The 21,961-nt window shown below is 42.2% G+C and overlaps 1 protein-coding gene across 3 annotated transcripts in view; it reads right to left on the bottom strand.

Moving 5' to 3' along the window:
• Window positions 1-12,190, bottom strand: part of LOC107382039 (synaptosomal-associated protein 25-A) — an 82,202-nt gene extending 70,012 nt beyond the window's left edge. For 2 of the 3 annotated variants that reach the window (XM_015954011.3, XM_015954007.3), the window contains exon 1: window positions 12,052-12,190. The gene's annotated coding sequence lies outside the window, so the exon portion shown is untranslated. Of the gene's footprint in view, window positions 1-7,001; window positions 7,024-12,051 lie in introns of those variants that run through there. The other variant, XM_015954008.3, reaches the window with a different exon arrangement.
• Between the last annotated feature and the right edge of the window lie 9,771 nt (window positions 12,191-21,961).

Raw genomic sequence — 21,961 nt, 5'->3', positions numbered from 1 at the left:
CATCCACTGTAGTGTAAAGCGAGATAATTATTAACAATATTAACGATCCGGTGTATGATTACGTGTGTTAAAATTACGTTATTTATTTATATGAGCGTCGCCGTTCAGAGATCTTCTCATTCCGGTGTTACACCAAATTCTGCGACCCATCACAATTTGTGACCCCAGGGGGTAGTGTTGCGTTTTGTGCATCTATACATCCTGAATTGGCATAAAAGAAGAAGATGCTACGTTAAAACGGTAACCTACGTAAGTTTTGAGGAAGTTGTGCGGCACGGACCATGGATATTAAAAAGAGTGTTTGTTAATGTTTATTGCAAACAAACGGGACAATAAATTGCAGCGACAAGCAGGGCTTTGACAAGAAATGTTTGCTAACGTTAAACATTGATTTTACAACGTGCGAGGTCCGCAGGTTAAATGTTCAGAACTTCCATTTATTGAAATAAATTGTTGTGATCTACATCCTCAGTTTATTAGAAACCACTGCAGGTTATCTGGTTGCTACATTTTTTATTCCTGTCACTCCAATGCCACTCATATGTACTGGTGGAGATACGTAAAAGGGAAATAAAATGACACAAACATCACAAAACGTCTTTTGTTGTTAATATCTTTAGTGAAAATTAAATACATCTGCATTATTACTGAGATGCAGGTGGTCACATTCTGTGATAGCCGCTATCATGTGTGACCATGGTCCCCGCCGTACAACTTCCTCAAAGCTTACGTAGTTTATGGTTTGAACATAGCATCTTCTTCTTCTATGCCAATTCAGGACGTACACACGCAACAAAACGCAACACTTCCCTCTGGGGTCACAAACTGTGATGGGTCGCAGAATTTGGTGTAACACCTGTTAGAGAGCAGCAGCTGAACCTGGTAACACCACCAGCAACAGAAGCTGGTAGGGATCTGGACTTTTAAAAAATCAGCTTTGGTGTAAAGTGAAAGCTGTTTTCAACATAAAGTTATAAATCCAGCGGGGTGAATTTAGGCAAAGTTAGCAACATGTTTACATCGGTGAACAGCTGCAGAGAGAACGTAAGCTAACATTGGTAAGCTAGAAAGCATAGCGCTCTCTATGAGCCCCGCTTGATAACTGAACTGGGCATGAACTAGTTGAAGGAATGCTGGAGGAGTTTGTTTTGATAGCAAAAACAATTTCAGGCTCTAATTTTCCATTTGTTTAGTACTTGTGTCGCTCACTGTTAACACGCTTTTGCCATCCAGCATGGTGGACCCACGTGATTAGGTGACGTCGGTGCAAAGGGCCAATAGGAAGCTAGTGCAGGAGGTAGGTATAGGAGACTATTTTCATGTACAGCCTGTATGAAAACTCAGTGACCGATTATAATCAGAAATGATAAAAAAAAAAAAGTTTTTCAGAGTTCCACACCTTTACAGTCAGGGTTCTGTTGGTCATTTGGGTTTTCTCTATTTATATAATAGAATGGGTGTAAATCAATATTATTAAAAAAAACTTAAATGTGTGTGTGTGTGTGTGTGTGTGTGTGTGTGTGTGTGTGTGTGTGTGTGTGTGTGTGTGTGTGTGTGTGTGTGTGTGTGTGTGTTTACAGGGTTATACTGGATCAAACAGCTGATATTCTAACACCATTACCACTTCACCACCACCACCAGGTCCTTCCCTGGATATTAATACATAATCATATAATACAAATCAAAATCTAGACAACGGACCATGTTGCTACCACTCATACATTGTGAGAATGTGATTCGTGAGTTTTGCTCTGCGAGGAAGTCGTACAGTTTGAGTTGAAGCTGAACATTACTAATGAAAAAGTCGCACAGTGCCCGCCCGACTTTAGCTTTCTGTTTTCAGCATCAGGAGCAACAAAACAGCCCCACAGGATGATGAAGCCTCAACAGCCCCACAGGATGATGAAGCCTCCACCATGCTTTAGTACTCTGTTTCTTATAAGCCCGGTTGACACGGCAGGATAATCCTGCATATTTTTTACCCTTTGAACAATCTTAAGGACATGCCTAATTATCAAAAAAGCTCTAAAGATAATCTCATCAGATATTTCTGCCATGTGTGGTGTGTTAAGAGATCAGATGCACAACAGATCAGGGCGATCAAAGGTGTTGGAATGTCTTGGTCTGACTTTCTGGGACAAAAAAACGTGCATCCTGTTGAGTGTGACGTGGAGCCAATCAGAAAGTCAGATGATGGAAGCACTCTGCATTCTCCTCCTCTACCTTGTTTGTTTACATTTGATCTCACAAGATTTTCTGTCTGACCATGTATGACATTTGTTTGTGTGTAGTTTTTGTCGTGGGGCCACACATTGTGGGAAAAAACCTATGACCATACCATACCATACCATACCATACCATACCATACCATACCATAGTTTATTTATATAGCACATTTAAAACGCAGCATGGGAGCTGCACAAAGTGCTGCACAGGCGAAACCAAAACACAACCAATCTAAGCAACTAAAACAGAAGATAAAAATACTGATCAAAGGCAGATAAAACATGAGGAATACTAAGAACACATTAAAACATTGACACAATAAAACACTAAAATGAGTCACTGTCTAAAAGCCACATCGTAGAAGTGGGTCTTTAAATGAGATTTAAAAACCGCCAATGATGGAGCCTGCCGAACTATAATGAGCAACAAGTTCCACAGCTTTGGGGCAGCATGCACAAATGCTCGTTCACCCCATGATTTGTATTGAATCCACATTGTATTACATGGTGTTTTTTACCTCTACATGTGAGATGAGGTTTTGAAAATTGTCTGAATATTTAAAAATACTTTTGTGTAAACCGAGCCTAAGGGTCATCTCTGCAGAAGCAAAAATGATACACTTGAACTCCCAAAAGAGAGCTACTTTGGAAAATGCTAAACCAAAAGGATGTTGTTAACCTTTTCTGAAATCACAATGTGCCTCAAACATCAGACATATCTCTTGTCTTCTCTGTTTAGAGAAATAGATAAACTATTAACCGTGGGTTACTAGGAATCAGGACACATTTAAGCCATACTGACTTTGTTTTCAGGTCTTTTCAGATCAATAAAGAACATAAAAATAGTCCATTGTGTCTTTAACACAATCCCAAATGTCTCCCTTCACCTGCAGCACCGGACAGTCCCCCCACTGAATCGCTGAAGAGGCTCTTGTTAATTATCCTCCTCAGCTGCAGAATGTCACCCCCTTGTGATAAACGGTCTCGACTTTGCCTCGAAAAGATTTCTGTCAGTCTGGAACCATGTTGGTCTGAGATAAACAACGTTTGCAAAGTAAGTAGGATGCCAGGAGAGCTGCTCTCAGTCACAGAAAGCAGGTCAGCCTGGCCGTCGTTTGGCTGCTTGTTTCTCTCTGGCTTATCCAGGCTCCAACCTAAATCTGCTGCTTTTGAAGCCCACTGCCTTCCCACCCAGACTCATTCCACTCTAGGTGAATATTGACAAAACAGCAGTCCGGCTGGACATTAGCATTTTCGGTCACTGCTGGCTTCTCTGATTACTTGTAAGTAAATCTGGCTGCAGCAGAGGGAACGGCACAAAGCCATGCCCAAAGCTTTCTGGGAAACGCAGTTCAACTCTATGAACTTGTGAAAATATTTCCATCAGATGAGAACTTTCTTCCACAGATGCGCTGAAGATAAGTGGCACTATGGTTTAAATTAACAGTTAATTCCCAGACTGAAGCCTTATTTGAACCAGATGTAACCTGCTGGGCATCTCACCCTGCTGAGGGTCTGAGTTGGTTCAGAGAAGAAGACAAAGGATGTTGTTTTCTTGATGTGATTTTCAGATGAAAAACTTTCAGAGTTGAAGGTCCAACCAGCAGTGAGAGCCTCATTAGTGTGATAAACGTTAGCTGGTTTACTAATGGATCCTCTGATCTTTCATACTGATGTCAGGTTTTGTTCAACACACATGAAGTTGTTTGGAACTATCTGAGGAATCAGATTCAGAGCTCCAATGCCAGAGACCTGGAGAGAAAGAATCTACAACATTATATATCTACCAGTTATTTTCCTCAATAAAAGACGTCCAGTTGCTTCTATTCCTGGTCCCAGTCTGATCACCAGTACCATCACCTCACCAGAGCACAACAAACATCAATGGATCATAATCATAATCTGTAGCTAAAACCAAAAATACCACCTGACATTTCTGTAAATGTCCATGGACACCACAGACTGCAGAGACGTTGTGTCCCACCTAACAACAGGGAGGAGTGAAGGTTAGAGCTTCCTCTGCTGAGACACAGAGGACATGACTGGGTGGGGCCGACGTCTTACAGCATCAAGGCAGCCATGTTTCATTATTCACTGGTTAGAGCTGGGTCACAGCAGTGTGTGTGTGTGTGTGTGTGTGTGTGTGTGTGTGTGTGTGTGTGTACAGGTCTGAGACTCATGTTGCAGATAAATCACTGCTGATGAATTTGTGAATTTGTGGCAAAAGGATGAATTTAAAGAATTTGGTAATTTAGGCATTAAATATGACTCATTTAAACATCCATCCATGCAGGATGTTCAGACTCGTGTGTATAATGTGTTTCTTGGTATTAAACACATTTATTATTGAACAAGCCTAATCTAACAAGCTATAAACACACTAAAGAGTTGTTCAGTCTAGGATTCCTTCAGCACTTTTAGAAGAGCTGAAATGTGTAAGCCCCTGGTTTACACATTTTAATAGAAGATCTATCTGTACAGATTTGTATTTGTATTCTACAAGAATACAAATCACACAGCAAACACTTTTTCTCTAGCTAAATCACAAATATTTAAATGAATTTGGAGTTTTTACATTTTTATTCTAGTGCTTAATATGTCAGGTAATCTCTCACTGTCTCCACCACCCCCACTCCCACACACACACACACAGAGCTCAGGAGGTTCAGCACCTGCACATTACATCATCTTTTCTCAGTCGGTATAAAAACCACACAACAGAAAATAAAACCATCCCTGTGTAAATAACATTAAATGATCTGACAAAAATAAAGGTTTTATTTGTTCCAGTTTTATATAAATACAAATTGAACCTTTGGTGCAGACAAATGTCTGACCTAAAAGCTGCAAATTTATACCAAGATGTGATCCGAGCAGCAGGAGAGCCTGAGGACCAAACTATTCAGTCAGCCTCCACTTTCTGCATGACTGCTGCTATACCACACACACACACACACACACACACACACACACACACACACACACACACACACACACACACACACACACACACACACACACACACACACACACACACACACACACACACACACAACACACACACACTAGCAGTTATTTCTATATAAAGACTCCAATTTTTAATGAATGGACAAAGGCTACAAAGGTTATAGGTCAGTCTAGAAAAAGCACAGAGGAAAGTTCTGTAGGTGATCCACTTACTGGACTGACACATTAAAACACTGACCTCCTTTCAGTCCTGAATGAATGAATGAATGAACGAACGAACGGATGAATGAATAAGCATACAAGCAAACAAATGATGGAGTAAATAAGTGAGTAGTTGACATGTTCTCCCTGATGTTTCCTCCCACAGACCAAAATCACAGTTTAAGCCTAACTGTCCCTAGGGGTGACTGGCCATTTGTCTCTGTGTGTGATGGACTGGTGGCCTGTCCAGAGTGTCCCCCGCATCTCACCGATGACCACTGGCATCCGACACCAGCTCCCCGTGACCCTACTGAGGAAAAGTGGTGCTGACGATGAGAGTAAATGAAAGTGAACTGAGACTTTCTTCATTTATCTCTGTTCAGGACCATGGACAGTGCCAGGAGGAATATTTAGAGATGAATTTCTTTAATTTTCTTTAGGAAAAGGAAAACAAATAACCAGCTCTAGTCACCAGTTACTCTCCAGCTAAAGAAGTGCAAACTTAAACTCAGGCTTTAATGCTTATTCATCCAGCGGACTGTAGATTTTGTCTTTAAAAAGTTTCATTTAAAATTACTGGACTATAAAAACTAATAAAAGGTTAAAATATTTCAGTGTTAAATCAAACTTAGTCATGCATGTTATGAGTAGAGATCTGAAACTTTAGACATGACTAAACACGAGCACAAAGCAAAGTCACATCACATTTACCATAGATTTCCTGCTCAGGGAATTCCATCCCCATAAAAACATGAGCACCAACAGCAGCATATTCATCTTTCTGTCATGTTTTCTTTATTTTATCATCTTTAAAATGAGTTAAACTGCAAATATGGAAATTTAGAAAAGTTATTTTTGTGGCAATGAAAGTTTGGACTCTCAGCTTGAGGATTTAATATCTGAGAGGTTTAACTATAAATCATCCAATCAGTTTTCAGTCCTTCTTGTTCTTGTTATATAATCTAAAAGCTAAATGTCACACGTTCAAAGCCAGCTCAGTTACAGAGCTTCCTGATTTCCATCCAGGTTGAAAGTGAACGAAGCTGACTTCCTGTCAACAGCAGCACCTGCTGTGGCAATATGGCCTCATCGAATTAAAACATTCCCTATGGAGAGGCAGGAGGGACACACAGGGACAAATCTGCTGTGGAAAATCACGGAGAAAATCTGGAGCAAATTAATTAGTTAAATAAAATCAGGATTTATTCTAAGTCGTGTCTTATTGAAGCTAAAAACAGAGAAACGAGCAGAAAACCTGTTTTAACGACACACAGCTGCTACCAAGTGGCTCAGAGAGATGTCCAAGTTCCATTTCCTGTAGTCAAATGCTGGTTTGATTTTTAGCAACTTCACATGACCCAGAATAAAGAGAAGCTGCAGGGTTCCAGCATTTAGACACGTTTGTCTCATCTGAGCTGAAAAATCTGATTATATAATATAATAAATCAGAATTGGACAGAAAAGCAAAATAAGTAAGTCAGATTCAAATAAATGATGTTAAAAGAGATGGAAAAGAGGTAGTTTTGTCCGTCACAGGAAACATGTTAAAGTTTTGTTTTGAAAGAGACACTTTTACATTTATTTACTGAAATTATAAACAACTCCTACCTTTCACCTACTAACTGAAAATTCCGATCTGTCAACGTTAACCAAACCTGTCAGCACGAAGACGACAACGCAGACAGACGAAGCGAAGAGCAGGAAAGCAAACACAGCAGAGAGGGACGTACAGGAGAGTCAAAGCAATCATTTGTGGCCTGCAGGGATAATCAGTGCAAAGCTGCAGTGTCCCATTCACCGAGGATAAAACCCACTGGATTAATCTGAAGGCAAACACACACACACACGTACACACACACTTACATAACTCTGACCACTCTCTCTTTCTTTATTTTCCATCAAACAGGTTTTTATTCACTGACTCAGACCGAGGACGTCCAAACACTCTGGGCCATCTGATGAGATGTTTGTGTAACTGAGGGACTGAACCATCAACAAACAAATCGATGTTTCAAGAGAAGGTTTGCAAATTCTTCCCAGAAGTGGCATTTAAAATCTAATTTGTCTATTTGTAAATGCTGCAATGTCTTTAACCTTCACCACGAAGAGCAGAGCGGATCTGCAGAGATCAGCTGGGAGTCTGGTTACTGCCGCCCCGCCGTGTCATCCTGATCAATAACAGGATCAGATCACTCACAAGTCAGAAACCATGTGCTGGAGGAGCTCAGGGGTGTGTGTGTGTGCGCGCGCGCGTGTGTGTGTGTGTGTGTGTGTGTGTGTGTGTGTGTGTGTGTGTGTGTGTGTGTGTGTGTGTGTGTGTGTGTGTGTGTGTGTGTGTGTGTGTGTGTGTGTTGAGAAACTACTTTGAGTGAAGCTGTTACTTCAGCTGCCAGACAACCAAAGGTGTGAAATAAAGAAAATGAAAGAACATTCCGTGTTTGTATCGAGGGGGCTGTCTGACAAAAGCATGAAGTCCACTTCCTATTTAGTAATCATGTCACGTTCCTAAAAACACAATTGAAACTGATCAGTAGAACACACCAAAGACCATTTTATCATGGGTTAAAAACTATTACAGGCGATATTTTGTGTTGCTTAAACCTGTTAAATGAGACACAGCTTCATTGCTTGTTTTCCCTCAAATATTCAGTTTTTCTGATTGTTTTTGAATGTACTTAGTTTAATTGGAAATTCTTTATCCAAAAAAACAAAACAGAAATGGGACAAAATACCAGCCACGTTGCTCTGTTAGGGTTAGATCTGCTGATTTGTTCATCCTCTGCTATTAAAGCAAATGAAATAAAGTAGAAGAGAGGAAGAGAAGAACATTTCACTTTGGAGGAAAATGAGCTCTGAAGAAGGTTTAAAATGGATTTCCCAGATAATATAAAACACGTGTTTTAAAAATAAAAATATCTGTGTGAGGAATCAGAAAACTTTGTTTTAAATTAAAAAATGAAAATTACCTTTGCTATGTGATTTGTCTGCCAGAAAAGAGCTTTTTTAGGTACGCCAGTGACTTCACTTATAAGATATTTATGAAATAATTTATCGACCAATCAGCCGTCCCCTTAGGGTGAGGAATGTGAGCTTGCTGCTCATTTTAACACTCAAACAGGAAGCAGCACTGACGAGAGGCAAAGACGTGTTCTGGTCTGGACAGGAGGCTGGTGGGGGTTTCTCACCTCCTTCTGATGGAGTGGTGGTGATGGTGTTATGAGCCAATGACGGAAACATAGAGTCATGTTTTCTAACAGGTTTTGGTTTCTGGGTTCAGCTCTGATCGATGAAATAATGTGGGTAATGGTCACTTAAAGCCAAATGTGTTTGTTTATCATGTTTAGACAGATCTGCTTTAGTCATGGAAGCTGATAAAAGACAATAAAACAATGAAATATGTGAGCTCAATATGAAAGCTGGTGAGTCCTCAGTAGAGGCTTGAGTCCCTTTAAGTCTGAAAGGAGCATGTCCCAAGGTGTGGCGCTTCCCTCAGACCTGGTTTTAGATCAGCCTCCTTCTGCCTACAGAGCTGATTTCCTGCTTGTTTACTCCTGGTTACAAACGGCATCGAGCTGCCAAACAAAGACCTAATGCACGTGCTGACCTGCTTAAGAGTCTTCCTGAGCTCTTTGTCCTCTCTGACATTAACACGAGTGCAGAGGTAGGACCGGAAATGGAGACAGCCAATCAATGTGTCTTAAACAAGAGGAAAAGACAACATTTGTCCAAACAGACACAAACTCTGATTGGGTCCAGGTTATGTCTTCAGGAACAGGAAGTGGTGGATTTCTCTGAACCTCAGTGACCAAAAACACTTCATCAAAGCAAATGACTTTACATAAAGTTCTGTTTTCATCCACCCAGAGCTGTGTGATCTCCGTGATGCAGACAAGCTTATTTTTGTGTCTTATGGTGACGGTGTGCATTTTCCCTGCCGATCGGGGACAGCGCATACCTAAATCCTTTAAAGCAAGCAGTATTTTTGTGTTCGAGTGAGACCTCACCAATGGAAGGCCATTAGAGTCAGAGATCCCTGGGGGCACAACCTCCAGCAAAATGTCAGTCACATCAGACTCCCTTTCATCGCTGGCAACGGGTGAAGAGAAAAATGTGTAAAACAACGTTTATGAATGGTGAAAGTTTTGTAACCGTTTGTTACAAATCAGTAAATGTATTTTGTCCTCACGGGCTCCTGTAGAAGGAAACATGGTGTCTAATATGACGTCGCCCAGAGACTTGGACCTGCTCTCGTGTATTTTAGACCTGGTTTTTATATGTTATATGTTATAATATATGTTATAATATATGTTATATGTTATGAAGCTTCCAACATTTTTCAACAACTGGAAATCTTTTAATTCATTTTCAACTACACTTTGATGGATGTTTCCAGAGATTAACGGTAAAAACTACACACTGTTTCTTTAAAGGTTTCACATCAGATCAAATTTCAATAAAGTCTCAGTTAAAGTAAAAGATGCAGTTCTCAGCTGATTATGTCATTTATTAGGGTCCACACCAAACCATCCTGGACCTGTGTGTAAATGTCCCCCGAGTCTGTCAAGGTCAAGGTCACATTTATTTCTAAAGCACACTTATTATTGCTTCCACAACCCAAAGTGCCGTACAACACAGAAGATGAAATGGCAAACAAGTATAACTAAAAACCATAATACCATAAAAATCAGCAAGTTAGGATAAAAACAGCATTACATCACACAATTATAAAATCAATAAAAATGAGAAAGAATGACAATGATTAAATAAAATCATCCTAGATAAATGCCAGGTTGAGTAAATGAGTTTTAAGCAAGGACTTAAAGAGCAAGTCACCCCCAAATCACATTTTTTTTTGCTGATAAACTATATAAAGGAGTGTCTAATCATGCTTCCAGAGTTTGTGAGGTCCTGATCTGCAGAGGAAGACTGTTCCAGAGTGTAGGACCGGCCACAGAAAAAGCCCCATCTCCTCTCGTCTTTAGGCGAGCCTTTGGAACTGACACTAAAACTGTGAGCCCGACCGCAAATTCCTGGTAGGACTGTAGGGTGACAATAAATTATCTGTATAAGGAGAGGCCAGATCATAAAGTGATTTATAAACAAAAAGCAACAATTTAAACTGAACCCTGTAATGCACTGGCAGCCAGTGAAGGGAAGCAAGCACTGGAGAGATGTGATCATGCTTCCTTGTACCTGTTAAAAGGCGGGCTGCTGCATTTTGCACCAGTTGCAAGCGGTTTAACGAGGAATGCCCTAATCCATAGTACAGTGAATTGCAGTAATCTAGTCGACAGGAGACAAAGAGATGAATAACATGTTCAAAGACAGTTTCCGGCAAATAGCACTTAACCTTTGCAAGTTTTCTCAAGTGATAAAAACCAGACTGGACCACTGCACTTATCTGTCTGTCCAGTTTAAACGAACCATCCATAAAAAAAAACCACATAAGGCTTAACGAAATCCAAAAGGGAACCAAGTGGGCTCACCGCATCCTTTAACAGGTCTCCAGAGCCAAAAACTAAAATCTTTGTCTTCAGGTCATTCAATTTCATAAAATTAATTGACATCCATTGCTTCAAATCAGCTAAACAGGCTATTAAAGAAACAACTGAATCCGGGATGAGTGGGAGATATATCTGAAGGTCATCAGCAAAGCAATGAAAAGTAATGTTGTGTGTGGCGAAGACAGAGGACAATAGTAAAATATACAGTGAGAAAAGTGCTGGCCCTAAAATGGACTGTGTGTAAATGTCCCCTGGCTCATTTACACACAGTCTTTCGACCCAGGGGACATTTACTCACAGAATAGAGTCTATCCTGTGAGTAAATGTCCTCTGGGTCTGTCCTGTGTGTAAATGTTAATTGACATTAAGCACCTTTATAATTATTCTTCCGCAGACGTTAATGCATCACCTAAATATCATTTTCTTTTAGGGGGGTTCACCCAACATTACCCAAAAATCATCATTTGGCCTCCATAGCACGTGGCCAATTTCTTGTGCCAGTGGTCAGGTCCCTTTTAAACATTTCTTCAGAAATTTTCAAGTTTTTTTCCCCTATTCTATGCTACTGAAGTGGTTTCTTCATTCTACCGGTCTGACAGTAACCAGCCATCGGGGTTAATTACCTTTTTCACATCCTAGCAGTCTGATTTCAATAATGTAGTCCTTTAATAAAGTAAATCATCATCCTAAAGGTGCATTTTATGTGTATTCAGGTTATTTCTGACTGATCGGAATATTTTAAGTGGCAACAGTAAATCTGAAACTCTTGATCACAGCTCAGAAAAAATGTTACTCTTTGTGTATTTTCCCTCTTCACGGATCATACCTGTCTCTGAACTAAAGACCCAGAGGTTACTGGAGCTGTCCGAGGTGCTGAACCTGAATCTCACATCTTTCTAACCCGCCTCTCTGACATCCTGACCAATAATTTATTCATCGAACTAAATCAGAATCGGGCTAAAAGTCAAACAAAGAAACTACAGACATCAGAACAACAATAAAACATGAGTATCTGGATTTTCCACTGACGTAAAACAACAAACACAAACAGCAAAGCGTCTTTTAACAAGCTGACCTAAAAACCAAATGTATATCAACAGCTCAAACTTTATTTTTAGGATGATTAGAATAAACCAGGACTGGTTTGATCCTACCTTTTAAACTTTCTTCTGTTTTCTGTTCGGTGTATGAGTCTGAGGCGCTGGAAATGTCCGTCCGCTCCTCCGCTGCCGTTTAACGGGACTACGCTCCGGTAGAAACCATCGACGTTACCGCCCCACCCCCTCTCTACCCACCACGGTGCACGCCCAGAAGATTTACACACACTTCCGGGGCGGGATTTACAAAATAAAACCGTCTTCACTAAACATGACGTCGCTGCACACAGAAATGAAGAAGCTTATTCACTGTTTGGCCTTGTAAACATGTAAACTAATTAATTACTCTGAGATAGTAGTTATTCAAATGTTCAAAACCTAAATTCAGTTCTGAAAACGCATTTTAAAATGGTTTTAAATTCAAACAAAAGTGAAGTTGAAAATCGGCTCTGGACTAATGAGAAGTGTCACTCTAGCTTCACTGCAGACAGCTTTTAGATATTTAGTATTTACGTGTTTTAAGCATGTCTGGTGATTTGGTTAGTTAGGGTCAATTAGCTACTTTCCTTAGTTTGGGATGATTTGCTTGTTACATCAGCACTGGCTTTCTTTTCCTTAATGTTAAATATTTTCAGTGTTTTTAAAAGGAAACAACAAACAAAAGAAGAAAAAAATAAAGATGATAAACACAGACTCCTCTTAGAATAACCATTTTTTACTGTTAGAACTGTCTGAGGCGTTATTTGATATGTTTCTTAGTTTGGCTTTTTTTCATTTATTGAAATAATGTTTTGGGAATTGTCTGTCTCAAAAGAAACAGTTTGTTGTTTTGGATGGTTATACTTTATCTTATAGTCAAAGAAAACATTGAATGAAAGATAAAGTTTAACTGTCAAAAACAAAGCTTAGTCTTTGTCAGCATGCTGAACAGGGAACTGTTTCATATACTACGTTAAAAGACCGTGCTGCAAATAAACAAAAAATATAGAAACACTGGGCTTTTATTCTGATAGTTTAGTTTCCTGCTTTCCGGTCTTGATTGTGAATTTGCCCACAAAATGTCCGCGCCCCCTGACGTCACAATTGATAGCTGAAAGGATTGGGCAGCTGAGTCCTACAGAGACATGTTGATTTCAGATCATTATCATCTTGTCATTCTTACCTCATTAAGCTGATTTTAACTATTTTATTTAAATATTGGGATACAATCAGACTAATAATGTTCTTAATAAAACCAGCAGGACACTTGATGTGAAGGACATGTTTCTGGTGTTCTGCTTTCAATTCTCTCTCTCTCTCTCTCTCTCTCTCTCTCTCTCTCTCACACACACACACACACACACACACACACACACACACACACACACACACACACACACACACACAAACACACACACACCATCACTTAGCAGCTCACAGACGCTGGCCCTTTGACCCTGGCATTTAAAAAGCTGAGTGCTTGGTCTGAACATTCTCCTCTCTCTCTCTCTCTCTCTCTCTCTCTCTCTCTCTCTCTCTCTCTCTCTCTCTCTCTCTCTCTCTATCTCTCTCTCTCTCTCTCTCTAAGTCTGAGTTCTTTGTAAACGTGTCCAAAACACTCCTATTTCCAGATACGTGATAAATCACGCTGCATCTCTTCTCGTCTATAGCTGGCGGAACAGCGTTAAAGTCGCCCCGCTGCACGAGTTGCGAGTCTGCTCGGCTCTCTGAAGCTCTTCTCAGTGAGCTCAGCTGTTTGCCCAAAGAGGACTTCACACAGACGGACACTTGAATCCTAAACAGCACCAAAAGCACAGAGAGACGAGCTGCAGGGGACTGTCATCAGAGGATGAAAAGTTTAAAGCTCCTGGTTCACCATTGCTGTATTGTGTGTCTCAATAGTTTATAATCATTAGTTTTAAAAGTTGTGTGAAAAACAGACACGTGAAGGGGTTTTGGTAAATGTTTGCTGTCTGTCTGAATCAGACTGTCACAGAGTTACAGTTCAGCTTGTCTAAAGGCAGCTGGAAGAAAGAAACTTAAATCCACCAAAAACTTCCATCAGACTGCAGCATTCTCCAGCAGCAACAGCAGCAGCTGTGGAATTGGGACAGCACCAGCATAGAGATGTCAGAAGCCAGGTGTAAAAACATCTGAGCTACTTTCTCCAACTCTGATCCAAGGTCACAAGACCAGGAAACCAGTAAACCATAACACTCTCCAGCTCATGGGATCCCAAAGCATGCCCAGGATAAATAATCCTTCCAGCGAATTCTGGGTTAATGGATCTCCTCCTAGTGTGACTGAAAACATCCAGAGAGAAGATCAGGAGGTGTTCTAATATGGAGTCCAAAGCTCATTTGAGCAGCTTTCATCCAGGATCTCAGCCTTGTTCCCAATCTCAGCTCCTTCATCCCTATGACAGAGCAGAGATGGTAAATGGCCTGTATTTGATATAGCGCCTTCTAGAGTCCTTTTAAACACCGAAGTACTGAAATTTCCATCCTATCTTTAAACAGATGTTTGAGCAAGCAGAGATAATAAATAGACCCGCTGCAATTTTCATATAAACCAAACATGTGGGGGAGGACGACCTCATCTACCTGCAGCACCGGGCTCTGACTCACCTCGAGATGCAAAAAAACATTGTGAGGATCGTGTTCTTCATCTTCTCAAGTGCCTTCAACACTACCCAGTCGTGTCTACTGCAGCAGAAGATGAGAGGTGCTGGAGTGGACAAACATCTGACTACATGGACCATTAACTACCTCACCAACAGGCCACAATACGTCTGAGGTGGTTGTGTGTAGTACTGGAGCTCCACAGGGTAAGGTGCTTTCACCCTTTCTTTTCACCTTCTGTTTTTTTTTGTTTTTGTTTACCATGTCCTGCCTGGCTGTGAAGCAAGCAGAATTAATGTATGAATGCTGGTAACAAGCCTTACAGATTTACTCTCAGGTGGCGCATCAAAGTGTCTGCTTTTAATGTCACGCCTGATACTTAAAACTTTGTTGTTATTGTTTTTGAATGCTTTGTAATTCTGACCAGACACAGAGACAGAGGTGAAAGAGAAAGGAAAGACAAAAGGTGGGGAGAGAGGGGGGAAGGGGGTGGTTCGGGGGGGGGGGGGGGGGGGGGGGGGCACAAAAATAAACAATAATGAACAAGAGTCTGCTTCTAGACCTGCAGAAAAAGACAAGGAAAAAAGCAAAAAAAAAAAAAAAGGGACACAACAACAATACAAGATCAAGCTATCACTGTGTCAACTTGATGAAGAAATATAAAATCAACATTGTTTAACTGAACAATCACACGACTATAAATCACAGTGCATTAAGTGCCCACCATAGTCTTAAGACCTGTGTTTAACGTGCTCAAGTCCATACTTATGAGAGCACCATGTGAACACCTGTGTGTGTACACGCGCTTGTTTATGTAAGGTTTCTCTATAAAAGCGTCCAATAGAGAGTGTGAGGGACCACAGATCTGCCCCCCAAAGATGTGTAGGAGACGGGGGGAGCTCCAAGTCCCAGAGATCCAGGTGCTGCCCTAGAACACAGGAACCCCAAGGAGACTGCAACCAGAAAGGCCCCCACCCCCCTCGAGAGGCACAGAGGATCACCCCGGGGGGCCACAACCAGCAGCCGGCAGAGTCCCGGGAGATATCAGCTGCAAGCCCACAGGCCCGCCCGCAGCCTCCCACCACCTAGCTGGCCGAGCCCGGGACCCAGCGACCCGGGACCCAGCGACCTGGGACCCAGCGACCCGGGACCCAGGGGCGACCACCCCCGCCAGGGACCCAGCAGAGCCCAGGGACCCAGACCCCACCAGACAGCCACAGGAATTGATCAGGCAGACGCCAAAAATCTTAAACCCCCTGACCCGGGAGCCACAAACACTCAGGCAGACCAAGGCACCACACCCCACACCAGGTGTGGCAGGGGGAGGGGGGATGGAGATCTATGTGTAGGGTCTGACCTCATGAGGAAATTACTATGCAGTGATTTTCTCCAAAATGACTGTGATTAAATTGCTCTGAAAAGCAAATAATCACATCAGCGCCAAGAAACTTCATTTCCCATGATGCTTTGCACACGGAAGCATTGGGATGATGTCACCGCCTGATACCAGAAACACGTTCTGCGCATGTGCGGGAGGCTGTGGAGCTTTTCCCGCGAACTCAGACCATAAATCATCAGGAAAGACAAAGGAACTTCGTTCTTTTGCCCAGGATACCTGGTGGTAAGGACACGCTTGTCGAACGCTCCGACTCCCTTGAGCATGCGGAAGCACTAAGTGCCCAAGTTGAGCCCACGCAACCACTGGAAAGCCACTCCAACTCCATCAGGACCTGACTGGGAACGAGCAGAGCTCCATCCAGCTCTCAGAGGCGCTGTAAGTTGTCAAACTCAGCACAAAAGAAACTTCGTTCTCTTTGTGCCCAGCCCGTTGGAGAAACACTCGTGGGGAGAAACAACGGAGAAAGCATCAAACCGACGGACGACGCCGAAAGCTGCGGAGAAACACGGAGAACCGTCAAATCAAAGAGGGAGGGACGCCTCGCTCTTCTGGTGATCAGAAACTCATCTCTTTCTCTCTCTCCTTCTTCTTCCGTTTCCTCTATAGTCCAGAATAAGCAATAAAATCGCGCTATTGCTTCAAATTACCAGACGTGTTTTCCTCTTTCGCTCCCAATATGTCCGTCGGGTCATTTTGAAAGAATAAACTGCTTATTGATCATTGTTTGGTATCTTTAAATGGTTTCTGCTACGGCCAAGCAGTTAAACTAAAAAGATATAATTTGTGATTAATCTTTTGTGTTGTTTCATGATCCTTTGAAATGTTTTGAGTGATTTAAGGTTAAGTTACTACTGATTCTAAGTGCTTTGGAAGTTAAAGTGCAAGTTGCCACCCACATTTTAGCCAGACAAAGGGGTCAGCCATCTTGTATTCAAGACTCCATTTTGAATCCATACACAAGCACATACACACACACACACACACACTACTCCTTTGTGAGAACAAAGGACCCCATTCATACATCCTCCATCACACGCAAACACATCCATCTTCAATCATATCACACAGTTATTATTCATTTATTTCATTGTTTATTCATTTGACAAATTGTTTAATTAAATGTTATAAAATTCAGATTTTTGTGTCCAGTAGCTTTGTTGTGTCGAAGAGAAGTCTCTGCTCCAAGGATTATACGAACTTCAAGAAAGACTGATGAGGTTTTGGATTCATTTCCCTTTCTAATTAAAGGGTGGTGCCCCGAAGATATCTAAGAATATCTTAATTAATTAATAACTTAGTAAATATTCCCATATTTACAGAAGTTATTGAAGAATCCAAAAGTAAGTTGAAGCTTACTAATTGTTCGCTCCTAATAACCCCAACATCTATATCATCAAAAGAAGTCCCAGGAGAGGGGAGGAGTCAAAGGCCCCACCTGACATATACAGTCATACACAAACACAGCCACACACTCCCTCCCTCATGCTCACACATGCACATACAACCCAAGACTTACAAAAATGCACACCAGACACCCACTCATGCTCCCCATACACACCCTATTAAGTCTGGTCCCGGTACTGCTGCACATTAGGTACAACCATCACCGGTTACCAGAGTTTGACCCTTTCTGCTGGGGTGCTGATGAGCAGTCTCCCCTGTCCAACGCTGAGCACAGCAACCCACCACCCTAGACCCCAACCAGATGGCCAGATCTCCCTCCTGGCCTCCAGCCCCAGGAAGCCGAGGTGTGCTAAGACCCCTAGTCTCCCTCCGCCTGCTCCAACATAGTGTTGTGTGTTCATGAGGTGTATTCCATGGCTGTGGTGAGTGGGCAGTGCAGGCATTGTCTGGCTTATGCCAGCTGATGCCACCGCACCACCCCACTTGCACCCACAGCCCTCAGTGTCTAAGTGCAGTTTAAAATTGGAAGTGGGCACCGGCACCTGGGAGGACGCTGAGAAATCCCCCTGCCAAATGCAGTTGAATGTGCTCACTCCCAAGGCCCTAAGTGTGTGTTTGCGTGGAATGTCGTCGGTGGAAGTGTATAAGGTGCAAATAAAATTGGGGGGCAGGTTGCCACAGGAATGCGGAAATGGGGTCCATACCCACACTTCCTGACTTGTCCACCCCCCACGGTCCTATGTGTATGTTTGTGTGATGATGTGAGGGAGCAGGAGGAGAGAAATATGCGGGGATGGGGAGGAATGGCTGGTTGGGCTTAGCCCTCCAGGGAGCCAGCTCCCCTACTGGCCCCAATAGGCACCTCTGTTGTCAAATTGCCATCCAGGGCATGGAGACCCCAACCCATCCTGCCAGGGCCCAAAGCAGCAGCATTGCAGAGCCTCACGGAGTCCGAGGTTACCAGCCCAGCCCCACCCCAGCAGAATATCTATGCCCATCCCTGCATTTGCACAACTTCCAGAATATATAAGACATAGGACATCCAGGTAAGGTTGGGTCCTCCCCCTCCTGGACCTCCCCCTCTCCTGTGATGGGACAGCAGAGGAGCCAAGGTCCACCCGAGGCCCCTGAACAGGGCCAGGCACTGCTGCATGTTCCTGCCTTCTTCCTGGCAGCATACATGTCAGGACCCGACCCCTAAGGCCCCGCCCAGATCCTCACACGGGGCCGGCCCCCCCCAAACCCCGAGCCCCCAGACCCGCCCAGGGTCAATGCAGCTGCCAGGCAGTGACCCATGGCCGCCGCCAAGACATCCAAGGGGCCCCACTCACAACCGCCAGTAGTCCACCCCCCGAGGCAACCCAAGCACCTCCAGAGGGGGGCAACGGCCCCCCAGTCCCAGACACCCCCAGTGAACCCACATCTTCAGAATCCTCCACAGACAGCTGAGATAAACAAATCAAGTTCTACTGTTTCCAGGAGTCCATGATGTGTCCAACTGGGTCTGTCGCGGAGGGGCTTCTGGGAGCCCCTTCTCCCGTTCTCATCGTTGAAAAAAAATTTATCAGTCGCGTTGAGAGACAAACTGACGAGATCCATTTTAGTGATTTCAGTTTCCAGACAAAATGCAGAAGCAGCCGTGCACCCAAAGACAGAGACAGACAAAGGGCTTTGAGGATAAGATATGGAGGAGAGGAGGATAAAAGCTTCTACACCCTCCAAGAGCCGGAACACTCAGAGGGTGCAGACTGCCATGGTCTGTTGGGGTGCAGGCAGCTCTGATCCTGACAGAAAGAGACTGTAATACCTGATCTACATAATAAATTGGTATTCTGCATAGTTCTGGGACCCGAGTTTCATTTTTTATTTGTGGTTGTAATGATTAAATTTACATATTATTTAATGAACCATAAAATGTGAGATTCCTTAGGAAATATGAAATCAATCTTTTGGATCTTTGGACAGTTTAAACCAAAAGACTGGAGCTTTTTATTGCAGGGATTATGTAACACTTCGCATTAACTCAGAGACGAAAGAGTCAGTTTTAAAAGTTTAAAGATTTATTACAAAACAAATTAAAACTAGACTAACTTTAAACACTAAATGTATGATGTAACTAAGGTGAACTAAGACTGAGGATGGTGTATGCGTGAAATGTTGTTCAGAACCAGCAAATCCGGAGAAAAGATTAGTTCTGATGGGAGTGAAGGTGATGTTTTGCACTAAGCTTTGGTTTGGAGATTATAACACACATTGAGACGCCATCTGTCGGTCTACGTACCCTTGGCGGAAGTCCCCGTTAGATCAGGAATGTCGAGGTCCAGCTTGACCTCCTCTGGCACCGAAGCCAGTAGAAAAGCAGCGGTTGCCGACCAGACCAGTCTTGAGATACTTCCAGGTCACGGCAGTTTTATTGGCATCTAGCAAGACCCAAAAAGGGGTCGTGATGGTTCAGCTTTTATTCTGAAAGGAACTGTAGCAGCAGGTGGAACATGCAACAGATTTTATCCAGCTTTTCGTTAGGTTCTTTTGGCTGAAGAGGAAAGTTACAGATTGGCCACTCCGACAACCTCTAGAAAGCTTTGAACTGAAGTTTAAGATGACGTGGGCATAGTTTTATAATTTTGATGTTTTGATTTACGGTCGAATCAAGAAGGGACAGATTTACCAAGCACCAACAAAACATGCCTCGCGTCAGACCTGGAAGGTTCTGAATGGATCAGAAAAAGGAAATGTGTCATGTGATTCTTAACATTACGTGTGATCAGTCTCTAGTGGAAACATTTAAAGTTATATTACTTATTATAATCTACTAATCATAAACATTGTCATTTCACAGATTGGTTCACATTTTATAATTGGACTAACACTTTATTTGATTAGCTTTATTAAAAATAGAGTTCTTATTAAAAGAAAGAGTCCTTTGTCTTCATTCTTCTCTTGAGCTGGAAAGGAAGACACAGTTTAGTAGCAGAGCAGAAGACCTTGAGCAATATCTCATGAAGATTAGGTTTGTGTCAAAAACTTCTGGTTTTGCTTTGAGCAGAGCAAAACAGAGCAAGGCCTTTTAGGTCAGAAATGGACAATTCATCATGCTACATGGTTTTTAGTGGTCGAAAGTTACAATAATAACTTACTGCCTATGTGTATGTACATGTACCTTTGTTGTTATCTTCTTCAAATTATTGTCTTAAGTGTTTGTGTTGCTGTAACAAGTGAATTTCCCCACTGTGGGATCAATAAAGTATATTCTATTCTATTCTATTCTATTCTGTAAAACTAAAACAGATTAACTTCATGCACATGCAACAATGAAACAGAGTGAACAGTATTTACATAGCTTGCGACTACCAATAAGGGCGTTCACGTTTGGCAGGTTAAGTGCAGTCTCATCTCTGTGATGTTGAATCCATGGCAAGGATAAGTGAAACTGGGTTTGACAAAACTTGATCAGGTAAAATTTGATTATAATTTCTAAAACACTAGATTAGGCAGACAGTCTGTTGTTTTCGCCCCAGTGATACAGGTGAATGTCGCCCTCTTGTGGCTGTTTAGTGGCACTAGACACGAACAGCAACAGGCAGGTAAATGTATATCTATCTATCTATCTATCTATCTATCTATCTATCTATCTATCTATCTATCTATCTATCTATCTATCATCTATCTATCTATCTATCTATCTATCTATCTATCTATCTATCTGTGTGTGTGTGTGTGTGTGTGTGTGTGTGTGTGTGTGTGTGTGTGTGTGTGTGTGTGTGTGTGTGTGTGTGTGTGTGTGTGTGTGTGTGTGTGTGTGTGTGTCGCAGATCTTCATGCCTGTCTCTGGGATTTAACAGATGACTGAGCTCTCTCGAACCTACAGACTCAGAGGCACCTAGAGCTGTCCGAAGTGCTGAATCTGAAGTTCCCATCTCTTTTTAACTCTCCTCCCTGACTGCTCCTACTCTTCCACTTGCTAACATCACTCAGAATTTAACCATATAAGCTCTATCAAATTAAAGCCTAGTAGGCAAGGGCTCTGTCTTACAGACTGAAGCTGAGAGCTGGTTCCATGGGAGAGAAGCCTGATGACTAAATTAAAGAAGAGACCGTAAACAAGAGGACATACACATAGACAACGCTTTAAAGACCTGCAGGTACCCGACATGGACGATAAACAAAGGAAAACAACAAACAACAACAGAAAGAAAAGAACAACCAAAGCAAAGAACTAGAAACCCAGAAAGACAAGAACCAAAACCAGTGATAACCCTACCATACATCAAAGGCATAACAGAAAAAATAAGAGCAACAATGAAAAAACACAACATAAACACACCAACAAAACCATACACAACAATTAGAAACAGACTAGTGCACCCAAAACACAAGATACCAGCTAGACTTAAATGTGGAGTTGTTTACGAAATCCCATGCAAACTCTGCAATAAAACATACATAGGAGAAACCGGACGCCAACTCAACACACGAACAATAAAACATAGAAAGCGGTGTGAGAAAGAGGCAAGTCGAAAACACACAAGAGCAGCAAAAGAAGAAGCAGAAAGTACAATAAAGA

The sequence above is a fragment of the Nothobranchius furzeri genome, chromosome 9, assembly GCF_043380555.1.
Source record: "Nothobranchius furzeri strain GRZ-AD chromosome 9, NfurGRZ-RIMD1, whole genome shotgun sequence".
NCBI lineage: Eukaryota > Metazoa > Chordata > Actinopteri > Cyprinodontiformes > Nothobranchiidae > Nothobranchius > Nothobranchius furzeri.
Note: the sequence above shows the minus strand (reverse complement) of the source record. Positions and strands in the feature narration are given on the sequence as shown.